The sequence below is a fragment of the Lucilia cuprina genome, chromosome 6 (assembly GCF_022045245.1).
Source record: "Lucilia cuprina isolate Lc7/37 chromosome 6, ASM2204524v1, whole genome shotgun sequence".
In the NCBI taxonomy this organism is placed as follows: domain Eukaryota; kingdom Metazoa; phylum Arthropoda; class Insecta; order Diptera; family Calliphoridae; genus Lucilia; species Lucilia cuprina.
In genome coordinates, this window is record NC_060954.1 from 28,836,672 (window position 1) to 28,848,487 (window position 11,816).

Genomic DNA, 11,816 nt, shown 5'->3' on the forward strand with positions numbered 1-11,816 from the left:
CTCTGGACATAAATTTACTCCATTAGTAGAGAGACTACACAGGGCAGGGAAAAGACCGAAACTCTTCATGAAGTCTACGCCTAAGAATAGACTCCGACTTAGTGTTGGTACCAAATATAAGGTGACTTCATTAGAATGATTATTAAATTTTATCACCGTTTTTACCCTTCCAACAATTTTGTGTGGACTGCCATCGGCCGTTTTAACGTAGGACATAAACTTTTGGACTGGTAGACCCGTACTCTCCACTAACTCCATACAACCTTTACCCAGGCAGGAAACGGTAGCTCCACTGTCCAATAAACCATCTACCTCGTGTCCATAAATAGGAATTTTCAAATATACTCTAGCATCTTTTCCTTCATACAAACTTGTCGACATTATTTCATGCTTCACTCTTTTCCTGATTTTGTAACGCTGTATAGCTTTCTTTATCTTGTTAGAGACCTGCCCGAAGATTCTTAATTTAGCTTCATTATACTCATGAATTCTTTGATGTAATGGTTTAATTACATGAACTTTCGGCTTTTCAGCTTCTGGAGCTAAACGCTCGGAATTAATTAGAATTCGAGTAGGGCTGGACGGAGGATTATCCGGGATTAGGGTTGGTTTGAACGAGTCTCCCCCGTTTGGGACTCGTTCCCCTTCAGGTTTCCCTGACATTTAGGACACCTAGGCGTGACTACATCGTCTCTCCCGCACCGAAAACAAAATATGCGCCTATTTGGTGACGGACAATCCATGAAGCTATGGCCTGGTTGCTTGCAATTCCAACATACATAGCGGCTGCTAGTGGCTAAGGCGTCTACTTCGAGAATTGGTATGGGCTCTTCCTCTTCGTACTGGAGTTCATGGACGCGAGCTGGGACGGAATGTCTGCCTTGAAAAGTCTGCTTCTGACAGATAATTAAATTTTCGGCTCGTTTAGCCTGCTGACAGAACTTGTTGAGACTAGAAGTGGTCACGGAAAATAGTAGATGTGACAATGACGGCTTTAGATTACTTTTCATAATCTCCACTAGATCTCGTTCTGAATAGGGATTTCGCTGTTGATTTCTTAGCTTCATCACATCATTGTAAAAACTTTCAAAGCTTTCCATCGGCATTTGGCGACGATCCATAATTTGTTTTTGTAACTGGAACTCGTTCTCAAATCTTCGGAACTGGGTAAGGAAGGCTCCCACCAACTCATCAAAGGACTGTATTGGCCTCAAATTACGTAGGTTCCAATACCAGTCCAGCGCCTGGCCTTCTAGCAGATGACGTAAACCTTGTGAGGATTGAATTGGTGCTGGAAAAACTGGATTCGCATTTGGTGGTACATAAGGCGGCTGTGCGTTAGATGCTTGTCCTTGGGTTGTTTGAAAATCATTTTGCAACTGGTAATTACTAGCAGGTATGTACAATTGAGGTTGATGTAGTTGATTCGTTACTAAATTGTTTCCTTGCCTAACAGGTGGTTGCTGCTCTACAGGCTGATGGTTAAACACTGCATTTGGCTGCCGAACAGATGTTCGCGGCTCCGTTGGTTGAAGGACCGTTATCGGCGGATTAGCTGGAGCAGCAGCATTGCCGAATTCCTGTTGCAATTCGGTTCGCAACTGCCGTATTTGCCGTAGCAATCCCTCCCGCACAAAAGTAAACATATCGCCTCCTGTGGTGACGATGTTAACAGGTTGAGGAGCTGTCGGCGGAACATTTGCTCGGAACTCTTGTTGCACATTCCTGGCGGTGATACTGCTGTAGTCAGACGATGTAATCGTGCTGTTGGAGATGGCAGACTCATTTAAAAACCCAGAACGTTCATGGGCCATAGACATGAATTGTAGTAGTAGTTGTCGTAGCTGTGTTGGCAATCGTATACGTCGGATGCACCGTAGGAACTACAGTTCCTGCAGTGGTGCGTGTAATGTTCTCCATATTAGAAATATTATTATGCTCAGTTTGTACACGAGTCCTAGCCGAGCGAGTTAAGACCATTCCTAATGAATAGAAATCTAGTTGGCGGAATGACCCCCACAATAAAAACTCAACCAAAATAACAAAATATAATAAAATATCAAATTGAAGATTCGTATATATAACAGACCGCTAGTAAAAAAACTATTTATCTCTATGATAAATATTAGCAAAATACTAGAAGAAATTCCTCCTCTTTCCCAAAGGAAAACAAAAAAAAAAACAAATCAATTCTAAAGAAAGGAAGTAAAGATTCAAAAACTAAATCCAAAACTTTCGTAACGAAAAACCTAAAACGTTCTACAAAAAACTCAAAATCCAAATCCAAAAAAACCAAAGATAAATCTTGAAATCTCAAATTAAATAAAATCTTACTATCGGCGGTGTATTTCAGGAAAGTAAAGTTTGCAGGTAATGTACAAAATGTATTATAGTTCTTTTTTACGTTTCTAATTGTTTCTTTTCTATTTTGGTTTCAGGAGATGCAGACAAGAAAAAAATTAAAATGGATAAAATTTTAGTAGTTGTTTCCCACAGAAAAACTTTTAAAGGTGCAACTAGAAGATGGTTTGATAACCTAGAACCTGTAGGACTACCCTTACTACTTCACTGCGGACAAAACGCATGTTTCTAAAACAAATACTCTATGGACTATTGTAAAAGAGGGGGCTGGCCTTAGCTATACTTTCTTCACAACTTGAGCATTCTCAGATATGCTATGGAAAGCTATTCTGAGAGCCTCAAATTGTTTGGAAAGGATAGGCTGAAGAATCTATAATTCTGCATGACCATATTGTTCACACCACACGTCGCAACGCGAACTAGACTAAAATTGTCCTGTTGTCCGGGACTTACGTAGGTGTGACCATGCACAATTATAGCTTCCCATCTATTGAAATGGAGAAAAGTAAAAACTAAATTTACTATTTCGTCCGACGACGTCGCGACAATTAGGGACTCTAGGTATGACCTAACAGGACTTACGTAGTCATGACTAAATAGGATTAGAAAACTAACAAAAGATCAGGCTATGGACCTACTCGGGCCCCACGTTGGGCGCCATTTATGTTGTGTAGCGGTTGTGCAAAACAAAAGAAACTAGTGTTGCCAGAGTGGTAGCGGCGCTGGTATGCTCGCTTTCGCCGGGCTTGGAGCTCGCCGGATGGGTGTGGTTCTTGCTACCACTCTAGACACCTACACACACACATAAAAACCATACCAGCTAAAAGAAATAAACGAAATAAACTATAAAGGGGCACAGAGTAGGTTTCTGTCTGTCTCCCTGATGAAACGTTCCTACGACCTATAACGGCTGACAGATGTTGTGCCAGGATAAACCCTCCCACTCGGGATTGGATAATCCCGCCATGACATCCTAATATTAGGGACGTCCCAAAATTTACCCTGCAAACTTTCCTTTCCCTACTTACCGCCGCTTATATTGTTTAACCGATCATTTTAATTGATTAAGACTTTTAAAAATTTCATTTAAACATTATAAATGTTGGATTTTATTATCGAAATTATTCTCAAACAAACTTTAACAATATTAGATTTAAAAATTTAGTTTAGTTTTAATTTTAAGTTCAGATCTAGGCTTTACAATTTAGATTTAGTTTTATATTTAGGCTTTAAATCTAGAATTTAAATTTAGTTTTAGTTTTAGATTTAGGTTTAAATTTAAGTTTTAAAATTTAAAATTTAGATTTAGCTTTAGTTTTAGGTTTAAATTTAAATTTAGCTTTAGGTTTAGATTTAAATTTAGCTTTAGTTTTAGATTTGAATTTGGATTTAAATTTAGAATTTAGCTTTAGTTTTAGGTTTGATTTTAGGTTTAAATTTAGAATTTAGCTTTAGTTTTAGGTTTGAATTTAGGTTTAACTATATGCGCTCAAATTTATGTTTGCATTTCAAAAGTTCATAATTTCGCTCGGGGATAAACCGGATCTGGCAATTCTTTTTCTGCGGCAACTAGCTGGTTTACGGGAGGCAATTATAGAGCGGGAAGAGTTCTTTTGGCTGATGAGGCTTTCTTGTCCGTCCGTATTAGGGTCCGTTCGGGTAAACAAGGTAAGTAATTGAAAATATATTTTAAGTTAACACACCTTTTAAATAATTTTGCTTGTTTTCACAGGTTTTCTGTTATAAATATATATGGCTAAGACCACCTGAGATCTCAAAATCACGCGTTACTTTGTAAGAGGTCTGAGCTCAACCCTGTTCGCGCACGTTTGACAAAAAAAAAACGCAAACGGAATGGATTCGATACGATGAATGATAGGTAAGCCTAGCAATACGAATATATATTTATTTAGTCTAACCTTTCCTTTTTTTTATAGAAAACTACTTAAAAAGGACACTCGTCCGGTCCGTCTTGTCGTCCGGGTGCAAACTCACAGAAGGTCGGAAAACCAAAAATTATACCAGAGCACCCCAGGCGTGGTGGTGCTGGAAAACAGCTTCTCCCTCGTTGGATGGAGTTGGTGTTGAAGTGACTTTGCAGGTTTGTGTTTTGCTTCGGTTTAATTAAAAAATTTAGTTTTAAGTCTAGTTTTAAGTTTAGCTTTAAGTTTAATTAATTCTTTTTTTTAAATAAAATTGATTTAATTTATATAAAAAAATAAAATCAAAAATTTATTTTTTTTTATGATGAGGCCACAGACTCCACCTTCTTCTTCTCTACGAGCAAAAATCAAAAAGGCCGACATTTCTTCCTTTTGGCATCTAGAAACCTCGGTTACCAATATGGCTTCAACAAATTTTCAGCAATTTGTTTGCCTACATAAATTTTTTTAAAGCTATTTGTTTTTGTTTTTATTCATCTTCTTCTTTCCAAAAAAAATCCCTTTTTCATTGTGTTGCCACCTGTTTAAGTTTCTTCTTCTTCTATTCACTAAACTTCTTCTTATTTTCTACCTCCACTCACCTAACTACAGGGTGCACACGACAAATCGTACCATTCTGTAATCCATTTATGGATACAGAATGGGGTGGAAAAATTTGCGCCCTGAATTTATGAATGTCCCTAATTTTAAAAATTTTCTGGGATTTTGGGCATTTTCTTTATTCCCAACAAAAGAATTTACAATATGGCAACCCTTTATTCATTCATAACCAAAAGTACGACTCTGTACCGCCGTTGAAACAGGTCGGGCGGCGACTTACTATGATTTTACTACACAACTGCATGGTAAATATAAAGAAGGTAGTGTCATTCTCTCTATATTTTATAAAATTCTATATCTGACATGCTTAAGGATTTTAACGTTTTCAAAAAAATAGTAATACCATATTAATTTAAAATTTTCCCATATATTTGAAGTTTAAGAAAAAATGTAATACATAATTTTCATTCATTTGTTAAAAAATATAAAAACGTTTACTTTTAAATTGGAATTAAAGGGAAGATCTTAATTTTCAAATATTAAAAATGAGTCCCCAACTGCTAAAATACCAACTATTTTTTAAGCATGTTGGCTGCCTTGAGCCTATAGAAAAATTTGATGGCCGATTCTGAAAGATGGCGGATTGAAGCAGAATGAAATGGTAAGTAAAAAAAATAACAAAAAAAGGTGGAAATTATTATAAATATTTATATAAAATTTTCTAATAATTTTGTTTTAGATTTTTCAGGTTTTGTTCCAGATGGGCCAGTGGACTAGGGATTAAGGTGGTTCCGGGAATTTAAGGTAAGTGTAATGGATTATATTTGAAATATAAAAAGTGGACTTTAGTGAAAATTAAAATGTGGTTCGGTGCAAAAAAAATTTTTGGTTACAGTGTGCGTCAAAAGTTTGAGTGCCGTGTAAAAAAAAATTTTAATCGAATAAAATAAAAAAAATTTATAAATTTAAAATAATTTCGGTTCGGGTTTTGGAAAAAGTGAATTCGGGTAAAAAAAAAATATTTTGGAATTTACAGTGCGTGTAAAAAGTAAAAAAAAAAAAAAAATAAAATACTTGAAAAAGTTTTAACAATCGTTTCGTGTAGAATGATTAAAAGTGAAAATGTTAAAGAAAAATTATTTGATCGGAATTTACAGTGAGTGTCAAAAGTGTTCGGACAAAAAAAAAATAATTTAATGAAAAAAAGTTGAAAAAAGAAAATTGTTTAAGAAATTAGAGTGGTTCTGAAAAGTGACAAAAAAAAATTTAAAATTTAAATTTGGAAGATACAGTGAGAACAAAAAGTGAAGTGACAGTGAAATATTTTTTTTCTTCAAATACAGTGGGTTGTAAAAAAAAATTTAGTGACTGGATCTAATAAGCGAGACCAACGGAAACTAAAGTTTGAAAATTTACAGTGGCCATTAGAATTTGTGAATTAGTTAAATTTAAAACAAAATTATTTGTGTAAACAAAAATGAAGTGAACCGTGACCAAAACCTTTTGTATCCAAAACAAAAGAAAAATTAATAAAACTCTAAAAAAATCAAACCAATCTTAAATGGATAAAATAAAAGAAAAGTGAAAATAAAATTATTTCTCCAATTAAAATATCTTTTTGCTTTAATTCAAAATTAATAATTTTATAAATTTTCTTTTACTTTCAGCTAATAACATTCAATTGGACCTGGGATTTGGCCTTGGTTGCTGCTTCCGTTCGGGAAAGGTAAGTAATAAACCTAAAACTAAATAATCTATAATGAAACATAATTTCACTTTTCTTCACATTCACGACTTAATCGTAGGAATTTGGTAGAAATGTAAGGACTAAGTTCACCAAAGCTCATAGACTAACGTCTAGAGACTTTGGCGAGAAATACCCCTTACAATTTCTCCGGAAATAAAAGTAAAAATATTCAAAAATAAAATTATTTTGAAAAAAAAAAAAAAAAAAAAAATATATATATATATATATATATATATATATATATATATTTATATATATATATATATATATATATATATATTATATATATATATATATATATATAATATATATATATATTTATATATATATATATATATATATATATATATATTATATATATATATATATATATATATATATATATATATATATAAAGTGTAATTTTCTAAAAGGAATAATGAATAAAAATGATTTGATCTTAGCTTGGAATTCAGTTTGTCCTTTTAGAAGATTACAAAAAGCTAGATTAAATTAATTCAACTAATTATATTTTATTTCTCTTCCACAGGTTATAAATTCAGATTGGACCTGGACCGGAAGCTTGAATGCGGTATATGAACCCAATTATTATTCTAGAACGTAAGTACTAACTAATACTGAACTTATCTAAATCAAATGATTAGATATTGAAAATGACTTGTATCATCAAAATTTACTTTAGACCAAATACTAATTGTTTAGTTTTTTCTTTCACAGGTTGAATCATCAAATTTTGGTTCCTGAAGAAAATCAACAATACCAGCCAACTGTAAGAACGAGAGGAAAATTTCTCCAATCAACGAAAATTTTAATCGGTAAGTGAAAACTTTAAATTTCTATTATTAACATCTAATTTTAAGTTATTTTGTTTAGTCTAATATTAGATTTAGTATTTAAATTTGATTTAAAAGCGAATTATAGATATATTGCCTTATTTCGTGATCGTTAAGATCATAATGTTTTCCATCAAAAAAAACTATTTTGCCAGGAATAGTTCGTGTTGTGAGAACAACATACCGTAGTGATAGATTTCCCTGTTAACGAGTAATTCACGTGTTTCTACCCGAAACGCTTGTTGGATACTCGTCGCAGCTTTGCTCCCAGACAATTCAAATTGCCAAATTTTATTCAGCGCTTAGATGACTAATAATTCCTAACCCTGAGTGAATGGTTCCAAAGGGTGCTATGACGGAATTGCATCTATGACTAGCGTCTGACGATCACAACGTGGTCATAAACGAAAATTAATATATTTAGTCTGGTTGAGCACTCGGCGAACTACTCGTTAACGGGCAAACTATCACGACTGTTTACTGTTCCACAACACAAATGAACTCCTCTGGTCGTAGGCTTTCACTAAAAAAAGAAAACAAAGTGTTAAATATAATCAAGGCAAAATATCATTAACAAAATGTTTGGTGTAGAAAGTATCTACTAACTCATTTATACAAAATACAGAAAATAAAATAGGTTTTATCATTTTGGTTCGAGCTAGGAGTAGGTATAATCGTTGGGACTAGAACCACCAAAGATGTTGAAACTATTGTTTCAAATCTTTGGCATGAAATACCCCCAACGATTTTCCTTGAAGGTCTTCAACCTCGTATAGGCTATTACCAATAGGTCTGACAATTCGGCATTTTAAAAATTTCTTGGCTAGTTTAGCATTAAAATTATTTTTGAAATCGCTTTGCTGAAAGTTGCGGCGATAAACCTCTTGACCTGGTACAAACTTGACTTGACGGCAACGGGTATTGTATGTCTTCTCGTTTTTCAAATACGCTTTGTGCAGATTCTCACGAATTTTGTGCCGTACTAAGTCCATTTTTACGGGTTTTGGTACTATGTCGATTTCCGGATCATGAAGACATTGTAGTTTCTTCGCAAGCTTATATACACTTCCGTGCGAAATCATGTTCATACCGAACAGTGCGAAGTACGGCGTAACTTCGATTGATGTTTGTACTGATGACCTTAACGAATATTCTATTTCTGACAGGTATTTGTCCCACTCAGTATGATCTCCTGTGTAGATACGAACGAATTGCGGACAGAATCGACTGGTTCACGCGCTCTGAGGCATTTGCCTGTGGTGAGTGGGTAGCGGTTTTTACGTGCTTGACGCCAAAGTTACAAACCATGTCTTGAAATTCTTTGCTGACGAACTGTTTTCCGTTGTCTGACACAATTATTTCCGGGGTACCAAATTTGTGGAATACTTCGGAGATTAGGAATTTTATTACATTTTTCGTATTTGCCTTTGCCATAGCCTTCAATAGCACGAACTTCGTAAGGTGGTCCAGAACGATGAATATAAATGAATTCCCGTTTTTGGACCGCGGATACGGGCCTAGAAAATCAATAAAGATTTTCTGGAACGGGCGCTCCGTTTGAGATTCCGCTCCCATGGGTGGTCGTAAAGTTGAATTAGCGGGTTTTGTTTCTCGACAGATTTGGCAATTGGCTACAAAGGTACGAACCTGTATATTTTGGTTTGGCCAGTAGAAATATTCTTTGACTCTTCGGAGTGGAGTGTTCTTCCAAAACCTCCATGTGCGGCTTGAGGTGGATTATGACACTTAGCAATAATGTCTTGGGTCAATTCAAGCGGAACCCAAAGTTTCCAAGCGAAGTCTTCGTTTATTGGAATACCATCGTAAGGCAAAACTCGTTTGTAGACCAAATCGTCAACTACCTTCAAATCTGGTAAACTTTCGGCATTTTCACGGATTTTGGCGATTAAGTCCAGGTAACCTTGCTCTTTAAAATAACTTGACTGCAAATCTATTAAATTATTTACTTCCGCAGATATTTCCTCCATATCATATCTCGATAAAGTATCAGGTACGATATTTTTGGATCCGGGCCGATGTTCATTAGCGAATGAAAAGGCCTGGAGGTGTAAACTCCACCGAGCTAGTCTGCCACTGAGGTCCTTATGGGACATTAACCATTTGAGGCTACTGTGGTCGGTGATGACTGTAAACGGCAACAGTTCGATGTACGGAATTTTTTAATTGCCATCACTACCGCCAAGCACTCTCTCTCGGTGACCGAATAGTTTTTCTGGGCACTGGTTAATTTATGAGAGAAGAACGCTACCGGATGCTCGCCGTCGTCTTCATCTTTTTGGAACAAAACTGCTCCCAAACCGACGTCTGAAGCATCACACTGCACGTAAAAATGCTTGTTGAAGTCCGGATGTCTAAGTACTGGTGCTGTTGTAAGGGCTGATTTTAACTTGTCGAAGGCTTCTTTTGCTTCGTCCGGAAAACTGAAGACTTTTCCTTTCTTGAGAGTGTTAAATATTGGAGTGGATATGGTGGCATAGTCGGGAATGAAGCGTCTGTACCAACCAGTGGCTCCCATAAAGCTTCTAACCTGCTTTGCGGTTTTCGGGTATGTGTATTTTATAATAGTATTAACTTTATCAGGATCAGGTTTTAATTTTCCTCCTACTATATACCCTAGGTACTTCAGTTCCTTGAAGCAGAATTTGGACTTGGCTACGTTGATGGTCAGACTCGCTGAATCCAAACAATGCGCTACCCGATCCAGCAATTCCAAATGTGTCTTAAAGTCTGGAGATACTATCAAAAGATCATCTAGATAGACGAAAACTTTATCACGAAGTGCTGCGGGGATCACTTTATCCATCAGACGACATAACCTTTGGGCTGCATTACACAACCCAAAAGGCATGACCGTAAAATGGTAAAGTGGTCGTCCTGGCACCGTGAATGCAGTTTTCTCCTTACTAGGTGCATCTAGTGGTATCTGCCAGAACGCGTCTTTGAGATCAACGCTAGATATGTAATATGTATCCCCTAACCGGCTGAGAAGACCTTCGATGTGCGGCAGAGGATAGGCGTCCTTAATCGTGAGAGCATTTAGCTTACAAGCGTCCAGACACAAACGGTTCTTCTCGCCCCTACGGACGAGAGTAACCGGATGGCTCCAAGGACTCTCGCTCTGCTCAATGACCCCAAGGTTAAGCATCCTATCCAGCTCTGCGTACATCAACTTCTGCACAGCTGGTGAGACGGGATAATGTCTGTCTAGGCTTTACAATTTAGATTTAATTTTATATTTAGGCTTTAAATTTAGAATTTAAATTTAGCTTTAGTTTTAGATTTAGGTTTAAATTTAAGTTTTAAAATTTAAAATTTAGATTTAGCTTTAGTTTTAGGTTTAAATTTAAATTTAGCTTTAGTTTTAGGTTTGAATTTGGATTTAAATTTAGAATTTAGCTTTAGTTTTAGGTTTGATTTTAGGTTTAAATTTAGAATTTAGCTTTAGTTTTAGGTTTGAATTTAGGTTTAACTATATGCGCTCAAATTTATGTTTGCATTTCAAAAGTTCATAATTTCGCTCGGGGATAAACCGGATCTGGCAATTCTTTTTCTGCGGCAACTAGCTGGTTTACGGGAGGCAATTATAGAGCGGGAAGAGTACTTTTGGCTGATGAGGCTTTCCTGTCCGTCCGTATTAGGGTCCGTTCGGGTAAACCAGGTAAGTAATTGAAAATATATTTTAAGTTAACACACCTTTTAAATAATTTTGCTTGTTTTCACAGGTTTTCTGTTATAAATATATATGGCTAAGACCACCTGAGATCTCAAAATCACGCGTTACTTTGTAAGAGGCCTGAGCTCAACCCTGTTCGCGCACGTTTGACAAAAAAAACGCAAACGGAATGGATTCGATACGATGAATGATAAGTAAGCCTAGCAATACGAATATATATTTATTTAGTCTAACATTTCCTTTTTTTATAGAAAATTACTTAAAAAGGACACTCGTCCGGTCCGTCTTGTCGTCCGGGTGCAAACTCACAGAAGGTCGGAAAACCAAAAATTATTCCAGAGCACCCCAGGCGTGGTGGTGCTGGAAAACAGCTTCTCCCTCGTTGGATGGAGTTGGTGTTGAAGTGACTTTGCAGGTTTGTGTTTTGCTTCGGTTTAATTTAAAAATTTAGTTTTAAGTCTAGTTTTAAGTTTAGCTTTAAGTTTAATTAATTCTTTTTTTTAAATAAAATTGATTTAATTTATATAAAAAAAAATAAAATCAAAAATTTAGTTTTTTTTATGATGAGGCCACAGACTCCACCTTCTTTTTCTCTCCGAGCAAAAATCAAAAAGGCCGACATTTCTTCCTTTTGGCATCTAGAAACCTCGGTTACCAATATGGCTTCAACAAATTTTCAGCAATTTGTTTGCCTACAT

At 35.6% G+C, this 11,816-nt stretch overlaps 3 long non-coding RNA genes across 5 annotated transcripts; all 3 read left to right on the forward strand.

The window, feature by feature from the left end:
• Positions 1–6: 6 nt before the first annotated feature.
• LOC124420742 lies at positions 7–3,537 on the forward strand. The gene is made up of 3 exons (XR_006941349.1): positions 7–1,396; positions 1,457–2,370; positions 2,439–3,537. It is a non-coding gene; the product is annotated as an uncharacterized LOC124420742 (long non-coding RNA).
• Positions 3,538–3,759: 222 nt separating this feature from the next.
• LOC124420911 lies at positions 3,760–4,671 on the forward strand. The gene is made up of 3 exons (XR_006941435.1): positions 3,760–4,029; positions 4,094–4,240; positions 4,299–4,671. It is a non-coding gene; the product is annotated as an uncharacterized LOC124420911 (long non-coding RNA).
• Positions 4,672–5,429: 758 nt separating this feature from the next.
• Positions 5,430–11,640, forward strand: LOC124420895. 3 transcript variants are annotated; one of them, XR_006941428.1, is made up of 8 exons: positions 5,430–5,505; positions 5,584–5,648; positions 6,512–6,570; positions 7,121–7,191; positions 7,309–7,406; positions 10,951–11,103; positions 11,168–11,312; positions 11,370–11,640. It is a non-coding gene; the product is annotated as an uncharacterized LOC124420895 (long non-coding RNA). The 3 variants fall into 3 exon arrangements; XR_006941430.1 differs by having other exon boundaries at positions 5,455–5,505; positions 5,593–5,648; XR_006941429.1 differs by lacking the exons at positions 10,951–11,103; positions 11,168–11,312; positions 11,370–11,640 and adding an exon at positions 9,043–9,091.
• Positions 11,641–11,816: the final 176 nt, after the last annotated feature.